This window comes from Cryptomeria japonica, chromosome 3 (genome assembly GCF_030272615.1).
Source record: "Cryptomeria japonica chromosome 3, Sugi_1.0, whole genome shotgun sequence".
NCBI classification, from domain to species: Eukaryota; Viridiplantae; Streptophyta; class Pinopsida; order Cupressales; family Cupressaceae; genus Cryptomeria; species Cryptomeria japonica.
The window spans coordinates 695,228,622-695,249,356 of NC_081407.1; positions in this window are offsets into that span (position 1 = coordinate 695,228,622).

Sequence of the window (20,735 nt, forward strand, 5' to 3'; positions counted from 1 at the left end):
AAAGTAAGAAGAAATAACTAAAAGAAAAGAGAGTACAATGATTGCCTTAATAGAAATGACTCTCTGTCTTCAATTGAAAGATGCAACTGAAGTTGACTTCGCCTCTTCTCCACATGATGCCTTGGAATTTGCATCAACTGATTGTGTTTATCTTTGGCTTCTCCTTTAATTTTCATGAGAAAAATCTTCTTTTGTCATGCAAAATGGAAAAGCATGTATAAATGATGTCAAAACTGATGTGAATTGATTGTAAGTGGCCTCAAAACTCCCCTTAATTGATGCTTTACCCATGTGGGATCTTAAAATAGGCTCAAACTAATGCATGTGTCACTTAAGATCAACTTTTAAGCATCAAACCTCCTCTCATCTATTTGCATGATGTCCTTGAGTACTTTCATGATTTAAGAGGTTTTTTGATTGACTTGGAGTTTGACTTATAGCCTTCTCAAGGTGTAGTAAAACTTAAAGGAACCTTAACTGCCACATGACTTATCACACATTGCTTTCATCATTATTTACTAGTCAATGGCTATATCTTTTTTTTTATACAACCTCTTGATGTCTTACAGTTGTCCTCTTGAAGATGATTGTCCTTCTTGTTGACTCAAGTTCTTGACTTCCTTAATTGTCACATTAAAGTTGCAATACCCTTTTTCATTGTCATTTTATCTTCTCCATTTCTTAATGACTTTAATAGTGGACATAAATAACTATCTTATGTGCCTTTGATCAAAAATTTACAACTATCTCCTTTATTGTTCCTGGTTCCTAACTATGACGATCCACAATTTGACATTAGTGTCAAATGTAAGCTCCATTGCAACAATTATTTTGTTTCATTCACTACTATGTTAGAAGGCTATCATCTTCTACTTTAGACTATCTTCAATTATATCCAAGAACCCTTTTGACATATAGTTGTTACTTTGTTTTTGCATTGATCACTCACAGACCACCTAGTTTTTCTCTTGCACTTCTATTATAACTATCTATCATATTGGCATGGTCACCTTTTCCTATGGTTGTGGTGTCTCTTTAATGAAGCATTGCCTCAAAATAGTTTTGACTGCATCAATAATATCTTGAGTTAACACTAATCTATTATGTGAGTTTACACTTCATAGATGTTCTATGGCATGTATTATCCATATGAGTTCTTTGTCATTCAGATGCCTTCAAGACTCTCACATATTTTTATTTATCTTGTTGTTAAATGCCAATAGTCCCAATGACTATCTTTCCTTGTGCCCATTGTTCCTTGTGACACCTTTTCTTATGGTATATTGTCACTTGTTTTGCTATTTGATTCAATCTTGATGATGTTGTGTGATTATTTTTCAAAATGATGCATAGAGTGTCCTCCTACAATGGTGATTGTCATTGTCATCTAGCTCTACACCTCCCTTATGAGACTCTCTCACATATACTACTATTTTTTATTACTCTTTGCATGAAAGAGCTCTTTCATATGTTTGTTCATTGATTATGGAGATCTTTATATATTCCTTCTTAGCATTACTCTCATTACTTTAGTAACCACAAATATATTTTGCTACAACCCCTTTCTTATATATATGCATTGTCTTATGACCTAATCCTGGACTTCTTTCACTTCATTATAAACATAGTATATGGTTTTTTAGGGAGAATTACGATACCAAAAACCCTATCCTAAAGGTTGTTTGATCAATAATTGATGCTTCTTGACTATATTTCTTTTGACTATCACATACTCCTTTGCTCTGATTATGACATTGTGGGTCTAGGAAAAGCCTTCTACACTCTGGCCTAGATACTTTAATGGTTATCATCTATTTGGTATGGCATTGAGCTCCACACTTTGTAAGTGATAATCGTATTGTCAACAAAAGATATTAGGACTGACATTTCTCTATTTTACCATTGTCTTGTACATCCTTGCAAATGGATTTGTCTTTACAAACCTGGTTAGCTATCATATTGATATCCAAGACTTCCACAGCTATTTTGGCTTTTCAAGAATTCAACCTTGTGTTAATTATCATCAATATTATAACATTATAATGACAAGGAGAAAAAATCCTACTCTTACTATCATTGTCATTTTATTATAATCATGATAGTGGTTGATTGTTTGTGAAGGATGTGTTCATTATTATTCATTATACTAGTTTCTCCTTTGACTTTTGAAGGATCCAATGATTTTATTTTTCACTATTAAATGATGATTATCCCATGTCTTTCTCTACTACCTTTTGACTACATTAAGGTTCTTTGATCGTTGTCATGGCATTTTCTTGATACCATTGCTTGTAGCCTGATTATACCTACTGAAGCTTATTTGCCTAACATGTTAGGTGAATGATTCCTGAATGATGACTATCCTTTGAACTATAACTTGTCATCTTCAATGGTGTTGTATTTTTGAAAACATAGATATAGATTCATAATTATCCATTAGCTTTATTTCTCATCCATATGAATATCATTTATGGTTCTTCCTTTTGCCCAAGGATTGCCAAAAAGATTAACCTTATGATCCCCATTAATGGTGGAGACTTTTAAACTTAGAAACACCTTGGTCATATCATCATCCCAATAGGTGAACAAGTATTTACTTGGGTCCAAATTTAGATTGTAGTATTATTGGCTAGTTCTACAATTAATGTTTCTATTTTCTAGATCAATCCATTCTTATCCATATATTTATCCTGAAAAATTCTCCTATTGTGTTCATTCCATATTTCCCAAACAAAACTTGAAGAGAGGATCAACCATAGACTTGCAAATGCCTTTTTTTATTTGATGGCCATGTGACAAACCATTGTTTGATCATTTATGGAATCAGACTTTACTATTTTAGTTTTTTCATAAAGTACTTCTAACTAAATTTTGCAAATGACCAAGTGAGGAGGAGATGGTTTGTAAATTCATTGTCTTCTTTACATAATATACACCTCCCAAGACCATGGATTCCCAACACCTTCAGTTTGTCCTCGATGGCGATCTTCTTTTGGAGTGTCATCCACAAAAGACCTTTTCTTTGGGTAGATAGGCTTTGTTCTAGAATAGATAGATCAACCAATTCTATTTTTCAAGTGTTGCCTCCTTCACTTTGTATCCAATATTCACCTTATAGTCTTTGGACTTCAACTCACTCAACCTAACAAATTCCTCTTTATTGGTCGAGATTAGTTCTATATTATGTAGGAACTTTCAAATTTATTCTTTTTGGTCTTCCAATGCATTGATTTTTTGGAGAAATCACCACTTCCACTCCATGATACCATTCTCTTCCAAGACCTCCACATGGTCCCTAACCTCCCCTCCCCACAAAAACAAAAAAAAACAAAAAAAACAAACAAACAAACAAACTTTGTCCCTCCCATTAGTCCAAAAAGAAGTCTTTCTTAAACTATCTTTGATGTCTTACGTAACATGTGTTAGTTATAATATCCTTGCAATCTACTATGAAATTCCATGCTATAGAGCCCCTTAGTGGGTCTATGATATTGGATATCCTTTACGGAATGTTAGAGTCATTTTTTTTAATTCTTAGTACTCTTACCCATTTTCTATCACCATGAGTGTACATACTCCATACCAATTTAGCTCCCATGGCTAGGTTCATTATTATCATTCGTCTAATTCTTGTTCCACCATCCTCCTTTGGGGAGAAGATCTTATACCACAATATTAGGGGGAATTTTTGTTGATCTCCTATCCTACTCCAAAAAAAATCTCATAATCTCAACTATGGTATCCTCCATGATTTTGGCAATTTTATGCAAACCATTGAATAAATTAAAATAGCTGACACTACTGCCTTCAACATCAAAATTCTCCTAGCAGAAGTGAGCCACCTCCCCTTCCATGATTCCATTCTACTAGACTACAACTTTAATAAGTGATTCCCAACATCACTTCTTATTTATTCCAACAAATAGGAGCATGCCTAAGAATCTACCTAGGAAGTTAGCATTATGAAGGTCTAGGATTCTAGGAATATCTCTTTGAATACTTAACTACATATTGAGAAAGAATACCTCTATTTTTTTTCCAATTAATGTTCTACCCAAATATCCTACAATATAAATCCAAAAGAGTTCTCATCACTTTGGCTTCTCTCCTACAAGCTTCTCCAAACAATATTATGTCATCTACAAATTGTTGATGTATCACTGATTTGATCTCAGAAGCCATCTCCATTGTCACCCAATTTCCATCTACCCTTTCTCTATTAAAACTTCTTCCTAGTTCTTCAACTATAATGATGAAGATGAAAGGGGATATAGGATCCCCTTACCACAATCCCCTACTAGTAGAAAAGAATCCCTGAGGGGACCCATTCACTAGAACTGAGAACTTTGGTGTAGAGATGCAACTTTTGATCCACTGAATCTAGTTGTTCTCAAACCTAAATCTATTCATAACTTCAAACTATCAGTCAACTTAGTCATAGGCTTTCAAGATATCCAATTTGATGGTCATTCTTGTTTTTCTTGCCTTCTTGTCCATATGAATGGCTTTATGTGCCACTATGATTCCTTCAACAATTGATTTAATTGGTGAGATATCAATTTTATTAATTGATATTATATCGACTCCCTTTAGTTTGTTAAACATAACCTTAGTAATAATCTTGTACACCATGTTATAAGTCTATCGATTGAAAATCACTCACTTTCTTGGCTCCTATTTTCTTTGGGATCAAGGCTAAATGAGAATGATTTAGCACCCCCAACATTATGATCTTCATCTAGGATTATTCTGCTACCCTAAAGAGATCCTCAGTAATGATATCCCAAAACTTTTTAAAAAATCTAATAGGAAACCCATCGGATCTAGGAGCCTTATCAGGGTTTAGTTGAAAAGTGACCTCCTTAACTTCCTCCAATATTACCTTCTTGAATAGTCTCACATATTAGTCAACATTAATAATCAAAGGGATGTTACTTAAAATCATCTCCTTCTCCCTCCCATTAACTAGAGTATCTCTATTTAATAAGGCTTCAAAAATTTAATTGCATCCTTATTGATCTCTTCTTATATTTTAGCCACATCACCATTGTTCTTTGAGATTTTCAAGATTTTATCCCTACTCGTGTTGGTTCTAGAGAATTTGTGAAAAAACTTGGTGTTCCTATCCCCCTCTTTTAGCCACACTTCTCTTGATCTTTGTCTCTAAGAGGATTCCTCTCCTGTCAAGATGTCTTTGAGTTTTTTTAACTTATTTTCCTTCCCAAAGTCATCAACACTCATACCATGCTTGATTACTACTTTATTCAGTTTTAATAGTTCCCTCTCCACTCTCTCTTTTTCTTCAAAGATGTATTTAAAGTGTTGTTTATTCTATATTTTATTTTTTTTATTACATGACTTTAAAGTGTTTTATTTGTATTTAAAGTGTTTTGTATTACTTCACTCCACCATGCAACCATCAATCCCTAAAAACTTTCATCTCTTAGCCACATATTTTTAAATTTGAAGGGCCAATGAACTGGGGGTCTGTCTGGGGTTAATTGCAACTGCCCTAGGTAATGGTTAGATCCCAAAAAGGGAAGGATGCTTGTCTCATGTTCCATAGTTAAATTCTCCCAATCTCTTGAAACTTAGAATCTATCTAATCTCTCTATTATACTAGTGAACCCTCTTCTTCTATTAGTCCATTTGAAAATGCCATTTTCTAATTGAAATGTCCTTTAGCTTATTGTTATCAATGAAATATTGAAAACTTACTTAAACTTTAGTCAATTAGGTCGATCCCCTTCTTATTTGTCAAAATTATTCTTGAGATGGCATTGAAATCCCCTACTACTACCATCTTTTCTCCTTGCAAATTTTGAAACTTAAGGGAGATTTGTTGTTAGACATGTTGGATATTGTTGTTGCTAGGATATGTTGTTGACATTGATATCAAGATATTCCTATGTTTTGGTGTTACAAAGAATTGTTTTGGCGATCTGGTGTTTGCAGTGAGTTGATCTTGTTGATTTATCTGTTTTATATGTTGAATCAACTATAGATGCTTCATTCTTTATTGGTTCCATGATTCTATGTGATGATTTGATCGAATTGAGGATTTGGGTATGGAGATTGGTTTTCAATGTTCAATATTGCAGTGTTCTGGTATTTGATTTGTTGTGCTCTTGTATGATCTGATCTTGAGTTGTGGATTTGGGAGAGTTTTTTGGATGTTCAGGTCTATCTTCATTTCAGATGGTTTGTGATTTGATTCTCTACAAGTTATCCTTCTTGTCTAAGTTGTTGTTGTTGAGTGTTCTTGAGTGTCAGTGTGTTGATCAATGAAGATTTGATTAACTGGTGTTGGTGCAACTATTGGTGGTGTTGGTGCAGCTATTATGGATGGTTCTAATGTGCTTGTTGGTGTTTCCTAATCATGTCCTATTTGTTCTGGTGCTATGCATTGATCATTTTGTGCATTCTTGAAGATCTTATGGGTATGGTGATATTCTTCATGTTATGTGGTATTTTCGATGGTGTAACGTGTTTCGGTTGATCTTGATAAGATTTTTGGTGGTGTTGCGTGTTAGAGGAGTTGATTTGGGTCCATGCTATGTTTTCTATGGAATTATATTGGTCTAGTGGTTAATTTATGTATCATGTGATGTAATATTGTAATTAGGTGTTGAGGGTTTGGCCGACCTTGTAGTCAAGGTTGATGATTTGTATAAATATGTGTTATATTTGTGGTTTGGTGATGTATGGGTGTTGAGTTTACATTATCAGAGTGTGGTGTATGTGTGAACAAGTGAATTTATCTTTTGGTGTGGTGTATTGAGAAGAGATTTTTGCAGGGCAGACAAATGTACTTAACCGGAACTATCATCAGGTATTAGTAGATTCTATCTTTGCAGTTCTCTCAACTGGATTGTAGTCTAAATATGTTTGTAAGGTAGTGAACCTTCCCTAAGTTTTGTAGCCTTCTAGGTCATTGTAATTTGAGCAGTGAGCTCTAGATAGTGTGCCTGGATGAATGTGTATTCCCCATTGTAATATTTACACATACGACTGCAGTGTGTCATCTTATTGTGGGTAGGTTCCCACTGTGGTTTTTTCTTTAACTGGGTTTTCCATGTCAAAATCTTGGTGTTATGTGTGTTGGCGTTATTGTGTTTTTCTTTGTTCTTGATGCAGTTGGTCAAATCTGAGATTGTGCTTAAATTGTTTAATCTGGTGAAAATTGATTCACCCCCGCCCCTCTTTGTTTACCTTCCTTATTGTTACCAACAAGTGGTATCATAGCTAGATCCTCTGGAAGAAGCTTGTTCGCTTGAGGAGATCCAGGATGGAAATATATGTATTCAAGAAGGAGACTCCTAGATTTAATGGAAACAATTATACTATTTGGAAGGATTGGATGGAAGTTCATGTGAAGTGTCTTGGAGAATATTATTGGAAGATTACAAAGAATGTCTACAATGTTCCTCTAAATGGACCAGTTACTATTGATGAAAAAAAGGAAGTTGAACATAAAATAAGAGATAAGGAAGCATTGTTGAGTGCATTGACCAATTTAGAGATAACTAATGTGATGGGTTTGGAGACTGCACATGAGATCTGGAAGGAGTTAGAGACCTTGTATGAAGGAGATGCACAAGTTAAAGTTGCTAAGTTGCAGAGTTTGAAAGGAAAGTATGAGACATTGAAGATGGGAGAAGAACATAATATAACATCCTTTATGGCTAAAGTGAATGAACTTGTTATAAAAATTAGATGTGTCGATGAAACTCTTAAAGAAGATGAGATTGTTGCTAAACTGTTAAGATCTTTGCCTCCTGCTTACAAAGCTAAAGATGTTTCTATTGATGAGATCCAAAGTGTGGCTATTGTGACAAGAGACATGTTGGCTGGGAAGCTTGCTACATTTGAGCTGAGTGAATTTGGAGAATCACATGGTAAATCTAAGACTAATTTTAAAGCCTTTGTATCTAGGAAGCAAAAGTATGATCCGGGAGAGATTTCATCTAGGGTTTCAAAATATGAAAGAGAAATGAGAGAGATGGAAGAACAAAAGAAAGAGTCAAATGAGCTTGAAGCACTTATTGATCAGAGATTGCCTAAGGGAGTCAGTAAGTATGATGGAAATTTACCTTTGAAATGTTTCTCTTGTAATAAGACAGGACATTTTGCTTCTACGTGCCCTGAAAGAATGTCTAAGTATGATAAGCATGAAAGGCATGATATATTTGATAAGCATGATAGATATGAGAAGCATGACAAGTATGATAAGCCCTATAAGCGTAACCAGAAGTACATATATTAGAAGAGATGTTATTATGCTATTGATGAAGGTGTGATTGATGAAGAATCATACAATGGGAATTTAAAAGAAGAATTTGTATTTATTGCTATCAAGGAAGATGATCCGATACCAGTGAATTCTACAAGTTGCATTGTTAAGGAGAAATATTTGGATGCTAAGATTGAGGAGAGAGATGAATGGGTAATTGATAGCAGTTGTTCACATCATATGAAAGGTGATAAAAGAAAATTTGTAAGTATGTAGAGGTATGATTGTGGTATAGTGAGATTTGGAGATGACAAAGCTTGTGTGATTCATGGTAGAGGATCTATATCTTTTGATTGTAAGAATAATATTGATGATGTCTTATATGTTGAAGGTTTAAAGAATAATCTTTTGAGTGTTGGACAGATTATTGACAAGGTATATGATTTGCAATTCAAGAATGGTAAATGCAAAATTTTGAATGGCTCCGAAATAGAGATTGCATCAGGGACTAAGACTAAAGGTAATATCTTTCACTTGAATGTCGATGAGAAAATTTGTTTGATTGATCAGATAGATGAAAGTTGGTTGTGGCATAGGAGGATGTGTCATGTTAATTTTGATTGCATGATAAGGACAAGTTCTACTCAAGCTATTAGAGATTTGTCTAAGATTGTAAAGCCTTCTAATCTGATACGTAAAAAATGTTAGTTGGTAAAGCAAACAAGAAATTCATTTAAGATTAAGTTGTATACATCTAATGGATTATTGGATCTTGTGCATACTGACTTATGTGGTCCTACAAGAGTGAAAAGCATAAAGAGAGATAGGTATTTCACGTTGTTGATTGATGACTACTCTAGAATGATGTGGGTTACCTTTCTAAGGGAGAAATCAAAAGAATTAGAGAAATTTAAGATATTCAAAGCTAAGGTGGAGACTAAGACAGGATTGAAGCTGAAGTGTCTGAGATCTGACAAAAGAGGAGAATTCACATCAAGTGAATTTGATACATTTTGTGAGAGGAATGGAATTAGAAGACATTTATCTACTCCTAGAACCCCTTAGCAGAATGGAGTCATTGAAAGAAATAACAAAACCATTTTGGATGTTGCTAGAACTATGTTGATTGAAGGAACTATTGTGCAAACCTTTTGAAAAGAAGCTATTAGCATTGATGTTTACACATTCAACTAAGTGCATATTAAAGGTGATTCCAATAAGACTCCTTATGATTAATGGTTTGGTCATGTTCCTATAGTTAAATATTTCAAAGTTTTTGGAAGCAAATGTTATATCAAAAGAGATGAGGATATAGGAAAGGTTGATGCAAGATGTGATGAAGGAATATTCTTGGGATATTCTACTAAGAGCAAGGTCTACCAGTGTTACAATAAGAGATTGAAGAAGATAGTGGAAAGTGCAAATGTGAAGGTTGATGAATGCCATGGGAAGAAGATCAGAGCATGTGGATATGAGATTGATGATCAGGACATTGTTTCAAACCCTATGCAGAATGAGATCTTAAAGCATAATGCTCTAATAGAGACAGTTAATCCAGATATGGTTGTTGTTGGTGAAGAAGTTCAAGAACCTGAAAAATCAGAACAATCAGAAGACTCTGAAGTATGTGAGATTGAATCATTCAAAAAATCAAATTATGGGTGATAAGTGCATGCACCTGAAAATGGTCTAAAGATAATTAGTTAAATACGTAGTTATTTAATTAATCCCCCTTCCCAATTAACCGAATTCACAAGCAATTTGATTAATTTCCCTATTCATCTACTAGTAAATAAGTCTACATGATTTATTTATATACTTCATTTCATATCCCCTTTGATTAATTAATCTTAATTAATTAATCCTCCCCCCACTTAAATTCATTCTTCTAATCTCATATTTAGTTAAAACAAATCAAATCATGATTTGTTGAGATTAATTATCTTTTTCTAATTATTTGAATTTCTAAATTCAAATATGAGCACATGGCTCCTAACTTTTAACCACCTAACCTAACCACCCCCTAACCTAACCCATTCTATCTAATCCTGGGTTTAACTAGCCCTATCTTATCTTTCACATCCTAACCTCTTTTAGTCTAACCTCTTATGGGTTGGATATTCTCCCCTTGAGACACATGTCACTTTTTCCACATGTATACTCCCTTGGATACTTGCCCTCTCATGAGCAAGGTTCCTTGACACTTGTCACCACAGAGATGACAAGTGTCCCTTCCTCCAACCTCTTCATCAACTTCCTCAATCTTGGCCTTTGATATCTTCAGATTGAATCTGGACTGTTGATTCCTACCACTTCAGCTTTGGCCTTGGAATTCCTATAAATACCCCTCATTTTGGAGCAATAAAGATCCCTTGCATCCTATATTTTAGCATCATTACTATAGGCATTTTTATCTCAATCATCTACCATAATTATCATTTTAGATTAATCATGCATACAATCATGCATCTCATATCATTTGCACAATCAATCATGATTAAGTAGCTACTCAACTCTTGAGTTGTCACTATTGAAGGTCATTGGTCCTCTGAAAGCCAACAATTCTACAACCTTCAAGGTCCTCAAGAATAGAGGAAGATGGGACATTTGAAAGGAGGCTATGGGTTTGCATCTTTAATTTATCTCTTGTATTTACTTCCTACTAATTATGTCTTATTGTCTCATCTATGTGTATTTTTGTTTCCATTAACCATATTTTTAGCAGCACATTAATTGGCACCCACCATCCAAACATTAGCTCTCTTGGTCCAAACAGTAGCTCTCACGGTCCAAATAGTAGCTCTCTCGGTCCAAACATTATCTCTCTTGGTCCAAACAGTAGCTCTCACAATCCAAACATTAGCTCTCTCAGTCCAAACAGTAGCTCTCATGGTCCAAACAGTAGCTCTTTCGGTCCAAACAGTAGCTCTCATGGTCCAAACAGTAGCTCTTATGATCCAAACAGTAACACTCTTGATCCAAACAGTAGCTCTTATAGTCCAAACAGTAGCTCTCTTAGTCCAAACATTAGCTCTCATGATCTAAACAGTAGCTCTCATGGTCCAAACATTAGCTCTCTTTGTCCAAACAATATCTCTCACGGTCCAAACGTTAGCTCTCTTGGTATGAATGTTAGCTTTCTCATATTTCAACATTAACTCTCCAAGGTTAAGCTTGCTAGGTATAAACATCAATTTTATCAGTCTGCACATCAACTCTTGGAGTCAAAACAACCATTGTCTAAGTTCCAACATCATTTTTTTAAACTTTAGAGTTCTTAGTTCAAACAACAGCTCACTTGGTCTAAATGTCATCTCTTCTAGTCTAAACAACAGCTCTCTTGGTCTAAATTTCAACTCTTCGGGTCTAAACAACAACTCTCTTGGTCTAAATGTTAGCTCTCCTGGTCTAAACAATAGCTCTCTTGGTCTAAACATCATCTCTCCTAGTCTAAACAACAACTCTCTTGGTCTAAACGTCATCTCTTCTAGTCTAAATAGTAGCTCTCTTGGTCTAAATGTCATCTCTTCTGATCTAAACAGCAGCTCTCTTGGTCTAAACGTCAGCTCTTCTGGTCTAAACAACATCTCTCTTGGTCTAAACGTCAGCTCTCCTGGTCTAAACAAAAACTCTCTTGGTCTAAACGTCAGCTCTCCTGGTCTAAACAATAGCTCTCTTGGTCTAAATGTCAGCTCTTTTTGTCCAAATGTCAGCTCTCTTGGTCTAAACTATAGCTCTTTTGGTTTGAATGTCAACTTGCTCATATTTTAACACTAGATCTCCCAATTTTCACTTGCTAGGTCTAAACATCAATTGTCTGAGTCTTCAAATCAAATAGCTAGGTCCAAATACCCAATTTGTTGAGTCTAAACATCATTATTTTGAACTTTAGAGTCACTGCATTGCAGAATGGCATTTATGATCTATCCCTCAGCATTCCTGGTCAGTTTGTCAGTGTTTTTGGTCAGTTTGGTAGCATTTATGGTCATTTTTTCAGCATTTTTGTCAGTATAGTAGTGTTTCTGGTAATTTTGTTAGCATTTCTAGTCAGTATAGCAACGTTTCTGGTAATTTTGTCAGCATTTATGGTCAATATAGCAATGTTTTTGGTCAGTGTAGTAGCATTTCTGGTAAACTGCACCAAAATCAGAAAACAAAAGCAACCCATTTCTCAGACAGTCAAACATATTGATTAGGTCATCTTCTCAGTTCACTCAATCAGGTAATCTTCTATCAAAATAGATTCAAAGATAGACACACTAAGGTTCTCAAGTATTCATCTCCAACAAGTTCAAGATCTAACATCTCAAATTGCATCATCATATTTTCTTTGATAAACTGATAATTCAAACATAGTTTCTCATCAAGATCTATCATCCTTTATCATGAAACTACAATGCTTGATCAGATTAACCTCATTCTCTATCATAGGATATATCATTCCTATCCAACTTGGTCATATCAAAAATCATAAAATTTGCACTCCAAACTAAGATCGAAAAACTTGCAAACTCGCAAATACTTGAATGATCATTTCATGTCTTATCAATCTATCATATTTACCCCGACAATTAATCACTTACTAAGACACATTATAGAAAATTGAAACCTCGCAAAACATTTAGAACACATGTATGCCTATTTTAACCAGGGCTCAGAGATGAAAGATCAAAGAAACATAAATAGAAACACTTGAAATGGCAGACGATCATGAGGAAATGGCACAAGGAAATGAAATACAAGAAGAAGAGATAACTGATCAACACATCAAGGAAATCCAACAATCTCCTAAATTTGATAAATTCGTGGAGAAAATATTGGAAGGTGAAAAAGAAAAATACTTCATAATGTTAGCAAAATCTGGTGCTAAACTTCCCCAAGATTTTGACGTAAACAATTTATGACAAAGAGGAATAAAAATGAAGAAATTTTCAATTGTGGGAAGGATGACATAATAATTCCTGATGATACAAGAACTCATGAGGACACACGAAGAAATAATGATGACATGAGAAGGAATCATGATGATACAAGAACTCATGAGTACACATGAAGAACTAATGATGACACAAGAAGGAATCACGATGATACAAGAAGAGATCATGATCACACAAGAACTCATGATGATACAAGGAGAAATTGTGTCGATGATCCTCTCTTAACTATCATGCAATAGATACAAACCCTTCAAATGCAAATTCAAGATATAAAAAGAGGAACTACTAAGAAGTATTCACTTCAAGAAATTTGTCCTTATCCATTTGATAGGAGTCTCAACATGATACCTTTTCCTCTAAATTGTGAAACTCCTAGATATGACAAATATAATGGAAGAACTGATCCCCAAGATCATATAAGAGAATTTTGCACTATGAGCATGAAATTCGCACATGAAGACACATACTTTATGAGGTTATTTCCAAAGAGATTAAGTGGACAAGCTATGAAATGGTTCTCGAAACTTCCACTCAGAATTAGATCATTTGTAGAATTGGTGGAAAAGTTTGTTTCACAATATGTGTACAACATTCAACATGAGATCACAATGCTAGACTTGTGTCACACCAAGCAAAAGAGTGGAGTACCTTTCATGATGTTTGTACAAAGGTGGAGATGATTAGCTGCATGATATCCTGATATGGTGCCAGAATATGAAAAAGATGGACATATTCATTGACAATCTAAATGAACAAATGAGTTATAACCTAAAAATGCAATGTCATCCAAGTTTCACAAAGATGATTGATGGAATCAGGATTGAGGAAGCTATGGTAAAGAAAGGAGAGTTGAAGATACACAAAGAAGGAGTTAATCCTCCTCCCAACAATACTACTAATAATAACAACAATGATAATCCCAAGTTTTGTAATAGAAATCAAAACATCGTCAATGATGGGATAGTGGATAATAATAATATGAAACCAAAGAAACCAGTTTTCAATTTATCAAATCACACAGTAGTGGCTCAACAAGATAATAATAAACCAAAACCAACTTTATATAATTTATTCCATAGGAAATTTACCAACATCGGTGAGCCACTTGGGTTAGCATTAAAGACACTTCTTGCAAACAAGTTGATTACCTTGCCAGAAGTAAGAAACTTTGAACCCAAGGTAAAACCTGCTTGGTAGAATGACAACCATTATTATGATTTTCATCGAAACAAAGGACACCAAACCGATGATTGTCAGCGGTTAAAACATGTCATCCAAGATTTGATTAATAATGGAATAATAACTATGGATTGGCATAAGACAAATGAATCGCACACAACTATCAAAAATCCGCTTCCTAATTATGAGAAGGGTGAATCATCAATGGTGCAAAATGGCAAGGGTAAAGCAAAAGTGAACTATGTTCATACCTATGATAACGTGGTCAATGTGATTGTGGTCAAAGAGAAACAACAAGAAGAACCTGATCATGTTATCACAAGAAGCAAAGCCAAAGTTACTTTGTCGGGCCCTACAATTGACACGTCATCCACTTCAAAACAATATAGTCTAGTGGATCAACTACAAAAAACTCCCGCGCAAATATCAATTTTAGAAATTTTAAAACTTTCACCCGCACATAAAGAAATTTTAGAAAGAGTTCTAGTAGATACAATGGTATCCAAAGATATTTGTGTAGATCAATTCCAAACTATGGTGGGATACCTCACAATGCCTCATTTCTTATCATTCACAGAACAAGATGACATGTTTCTGCAACATCCCCATAACGCTCACTTGCATATTGAAGTCCTTATTCATAAAACATGCGTTAAATGTGTCCTAATAGATGGAGGATTTGGCTTGAATATTTTCTCATTAAGTCTTGTTTGTGATTTAGGTTATTCTGAAGATGCAGTTGATCCCCGTAAAAAGATCACAATCAAAGCATATGATGAAGAAGAACGTTCCTCCAAAGGAATTGTGGTATTACCCATCAGAGTAGGACCCTTGTAAAAAGATATAGCATGCCAAGTTCTAGACCTGGATTTATCATACAACATACTTTTGAGAAGACCATGGATTCATGACATACAAGCTATTCCCTCAACTTATCACCAATGCTTGAAGTTTTCGTACAATGGGAAAGAAATCACAATTTCAGCAAACTCAAATCCATTTCAATATTGTAGTAATTTGAAAACGGCACAAGAGGTCATTGTTCAACATAATAGAGAGGTGTCATCTTCAAAAACACAATCAAAGGAAAAATCATTTTCCTCAATCTTGTCAAGTTTTCAAAAATAGATATAGTTGGGAGATCAAGGGAACGGAGAATATTCACTATCAAAATTACCACTTTCTCTTATATCTTATGGTAAACCATCAAACTCAAAACAACAACCAATTGTAAAACCTCTTCCAATATTTGATGGAGAATTTGTTAGTGTTGGGACATTATCTGAGGAAACAGAGGACAAAGATGTGCTACAATGGCTATATAAGGATGAAGAAGTTCAACAAAAAAATCAATAATGTCAAAATACCCACAGAGAAATATGGAATAGGATTTAACATCCTTCAAAAAATGGGATATACTGGAATAGGTCATGTAGGAAAGAGAAAAGAAGGTATATTAGAACCCATACAACCTCATACTCAACAGGCTATAGACAAATCAGGCTTAGGGTATTGACAAGTTACTCCACAAGAAGAAACATCTTCTAGGCAACAAAAAAATGAACATGAAAAAAGACAAGAGCATCTTGCAATCAAAATAGAAGAAGCATCTTCTAAACAACAAGAACAAGAAAACATAAGATCACATAAAGAGAGAGCTTCTAATTAGAAAAAATGACAAAAAATGGCACTTCCCAAGCAAAGTCAACTCCCAATCAAAATAGACAAAAAGCTGGTATAAAGCAAGGAGAACTAATAGCAAGACTAACAAAACTAAATATCAGCCCAAAGGAAGCTGGATGTGAGAGAAGAAAAGAGATAGCAAGGAAAATAGAAGAAACAAACCAAAAGCTATATGAACAAATCTGCAGATTGCAAGCTGCCAGTGAGACAGATTCCAATGAATGGGAATGGGATTCCTATCATTCTGAACAATCAGTTGAAGAAACCTGCTATGAAGAAGATGTGGGTGTCGATGTATTTCATGCGTATGTAGGACAAATGTTAGGAACTATATCAGTTGAATTAGAATCACATTCAATCAACTTGGATTTAATCGAGGACGATCAAGAACTACTTGCAAGAGGTCATTCTGACGAGAGTATCTTCCTAGACATTGAAATACGTATTGAAGGCTTTGACATTTCTATCATGATCCTTAATTCCTTTGAAACATCTCAACCTGAGGATCCCTTACCTTTAATATATCCTAAACTTATTGATTGTGATAATGAAGGACATACTGAAATTGATACATTTCCTAATGACCATGCTATAGCCTTATACCTCAATGCAATTGAGCCTACAACAACTTCCACCAGGGATTTTGCCAACGCATCTTCCAATCAAGTGGGTGCCAAATCTCCCAGTCGCAAAAGTAAAAATAAAGAAAAAATTATCAGTTCTAATGTTGAAAACCATTTATTGGCAACATTAGACCAAGGAAAAGTAAAAAGAAAGGATGCATCTAATGGTGAAAACCTCCTTGAGGCACCGAAAGATGGGAGATTTGACACCTTACTTGAATATTATCAAGAGAGATCATCTATGTTGATTGAACCAACAGAGGCAGTCAACATTCGAACAATAGATCAACCAAAGACTCTACATCTGGCAACCTCTCTATCAGAACAAGAAAAGCAGAAATATCTGGAATTTTTCAAAAGATGATAAATCAATTTCGCTTGGTCATATGCAAACATGCTAGGGTTGAATCCAGATCTTATAATGCATCACCTAAATGTTTCTCTAAGAACTAAACTAGTAAAATAGAAATTGAGGAAGATGCATCCTCATATAGCTCTCCTTGTCAAAGTAGAACTGAAGAAATTACTAGATGTGGGATTCATCAAACCTATGGCATATCCTCAATGGGTATCAAACATAGTTCTTATTTCTAAACCAGATAAAAGTATTAGAGTGTGCACAAACTTCAAAGATCTCAATAATGCATGTCCAAAGGATGACTTTCCTTTGCCTAATATTGACATTATTGTCGATTTAACTACTGGACATTCTATGTTTTCCCTAATAGATGGTTTCTCAAGATATAATCAAATTAAAATAGATCCAGAAGATCAAGAAAAAACAGCTTTCACATGTCCATGGGGTACTTTCTGCTAGAACGCCATGCCATTTGGACTAAAGAATGCAGGTGCTACATATCAAAGAGCCATGACAAACATATTCCATGACATGATGCATACATTCATGGAAGACTATGTAGATGACATATTGGCAAAATCATACAACTGAGAGGAACATCTAGAAATACTGGAAAAGATCTTTGATCGGTTAGAACAATACAAGCTAAGGCTCAATCCCAAGAAATGTGCCTTTGGTGTCACTTCACGTAAGCTATTGGGATACGTTGTTTTAGCTAGAGGTATAGAAGTATATCTGGCTAAAGTTAAAGCAATCATGGAAATGACATCTCCCAAAAATATATGTCAAGTCAGATCACTTCAAGGAAGATTGCAATCAATTAGAATATTTGTTGCTCAGTTGGCAAATAAATGTCAACCATTTACACATCTATTGCACAAGAATGTTCATTTCAAATGGGACAATCAATGTGAAGAAGTATTCAACAAGATCAAGGAATATCTCATGCAACCACCGGTACTAATGTCACCAATTCAAGGTAATTTGTTGTTACTGTGTATCAGCCACAAAAGTATCATTAGGAGTTATGCTCATACAATAGAATCATGAAGGAAAAGAATGAGCTATTTACTACATTAGCAGACATTGGTGGCATACAAGCTCAATTATTCACCAACAGAAAAAGAATGCTTAGCAGTAGTGTTTGCTTCTTAAAAGTTGCAACACTATCTACTCTCTCAATCAATTAGACTAATTGCTAAAATAGATCCCTTAAAGTATTCTCGTGGTAAGGCAACATTAACAGGAAGATTAGCAAAATGGGTCATGATCCTGAGCAAATTTGATATTGAATATGTGGACATAAAAGATATCAAGGGACAAGTTATTGCTATTAAACATTGAATTTCCAGATGTTGATATCCTCATAGTCACCAAATAGACATGGCAATTATACTTTGATGGTTCATATACCGAGCATGGATCAGAAGCAGGCATTTTATTCATCATGCCACAAGGTCACACAATTCCAAAGGCATATAAATTGAGTTTTCCATGCACCAATAATACAACAAAATATGAAGCTTTGGTCACAGGAATCAAGATGGCCATAGAATGGAACATCACACAACTACAAGTATTTGGAGACTCTCGGTTCATCATTAATCAAATTAATGATGATTATCAAACAAAAAATGACAAACTAATGCCTTATAAAAAGATGGTAGATGATTTCAAGAAGTATTTTATAGAAATCACTTTTGAGTAGATCCCAAAAAATGACAACAAAGCAGCAAACTTCATGGCAACCCTTGCTTCTCTACTTCAGACATAGGAAAATCAAGAGCATTACGAATTCCTGGTGGAAGAATTGTTTTACCTTGCCCATAACTATCTCAACTCCCAAATTATATGTCACCTTGTTGGGCATGATTCCTCCCTCTATGGCCAAATTTATACATGAAAGATAACACCTTCCCCCCTGACTTGTCAAAGAACTAAAAGCAGAATTTCATCCACCAATCTTCTCATTATACTCTTGTCATGGATACCTTTTTTAAACGAGGTCTAGACGGTACTCTCTTAATATGTCTCAAGCAAGAAGAATTTGAAAAGGCCTTAAACATGAAGTCCACAATGGCATTTGTGGCACTCATTCAAGTGATCTTACCCTTTCAAAAAAACTCATACACTTGAGCTATTATTGGCCAACTATGGAACGAGATTCTTTTTAGATAGCTAAAACATGAAAACAATGTAAGATCCATGGCAATTAAATTCACACACCAGCACAAGAGTTTCATGCTTTAGCAACATCTTGGTTGTTCTGCCAATGGGGTCTTGATCTACTAGGAAAGATAAATCCTCCTTCATCCAATGGTCACAAATTCATCCTTGTAGCTACGGAATATTTTACAAAATGGATTGAGGCAATACCTCTCACAAATATCACAGGAAAACAAATTACTACATTTACCTTGAACTACATCATATGTTGTTATGGCATACCCCTGACCATTATCACTGATAATGGGCGACCATTCAAGAACCAGGATGTACAAGAGATTTGTGAGAAATTTCAGATCCAACATAGATTCTCCACACCCTACTATCCACAAGGGAATGAACAAGCAGAAGCATAAAAAAAACAATTTTGAAAATCCTCAAAAAGACAATGAATGATGCTGGCAGAGAATGGTATATTCAATTAAACCTTTCTCTATGGGCCTATCATACTAGTATATGCACTCCTATAGGAGACACACCTTTCTCTCTTGTCTATGGATCAGAAGCAATAATACCAATAGAAGTAGAGATACCTTCTCTGCGAGTATCATTAAAAGGCCTTATCCCAAATGAAGAACATCTAGTATGTAGATTGTAAGAGCTAGAATTGATCCATGAACGACAACAAAATGTCTTTGGTCATTTGAAGGTGTATTGGAAAAGAATGTGTCGAAGTTATAATCACAAGGTCAAACCAAGAGCCTTTCAAGTTGGAGAACTAGTGCTAAAGGAAAATCCACAAAACTAATCAGACCGAGAAAAGAAAGGAAAGTTTGAACCAAACTGGTTGGGTCTATTTGTCGTCACAATAGCATTTGGGTCAGGAGCCTATTAGCTATCAACGCCAGATGAGGATCAGTTCGAGGAATCTATCAATAGCATGCATCTGAAAAAAATTTATGTCTAAAAGCAGAAAATCAAAAAAAAGGTGGAAAAAATAGAAAATCCAAAAAAAAAAGTGGAAAAGCTAAAAATCCAAAAATAGTTAAAAAGCAGAAAAATCCGAAAAAAAAGTGAAAAAGTAGAAAATACAAAAATAGTGAAAAATAAAATAAAATGAAAAATCAAATATGAGAAAAAGTGCAATAAAAAACAAATGGTGAAAACCTGGCAACAGGCGCTATTTGTCAGCTAGCTCTTCCATCTATTAGTTCATGCATCCTTCCACTTGCATTCATTTTTCATCATCATTGTTCATATCCATAATAAAGCCTTTGTACATATGCAGGCTTCGCATGTGATTTCTCACCATGGTTTGGATCATTATATATACCATAATAAAGTTTGTTTCTAGACTGGGGGCAAAAACATGAACCTAGCTGGGGGCAAAAAATTTCATCGTTTTGAGCTTAATCAAACAAGTAGAACAACAATTAGGCACCACTTGTCAAGCAAAAACTGAGACACATCCAACGTTGAACACAAGATCACATCTCAACCATCAGCTATCACGTTAAACATGACAAACACATATCAGTGGATGATATCATTTGACT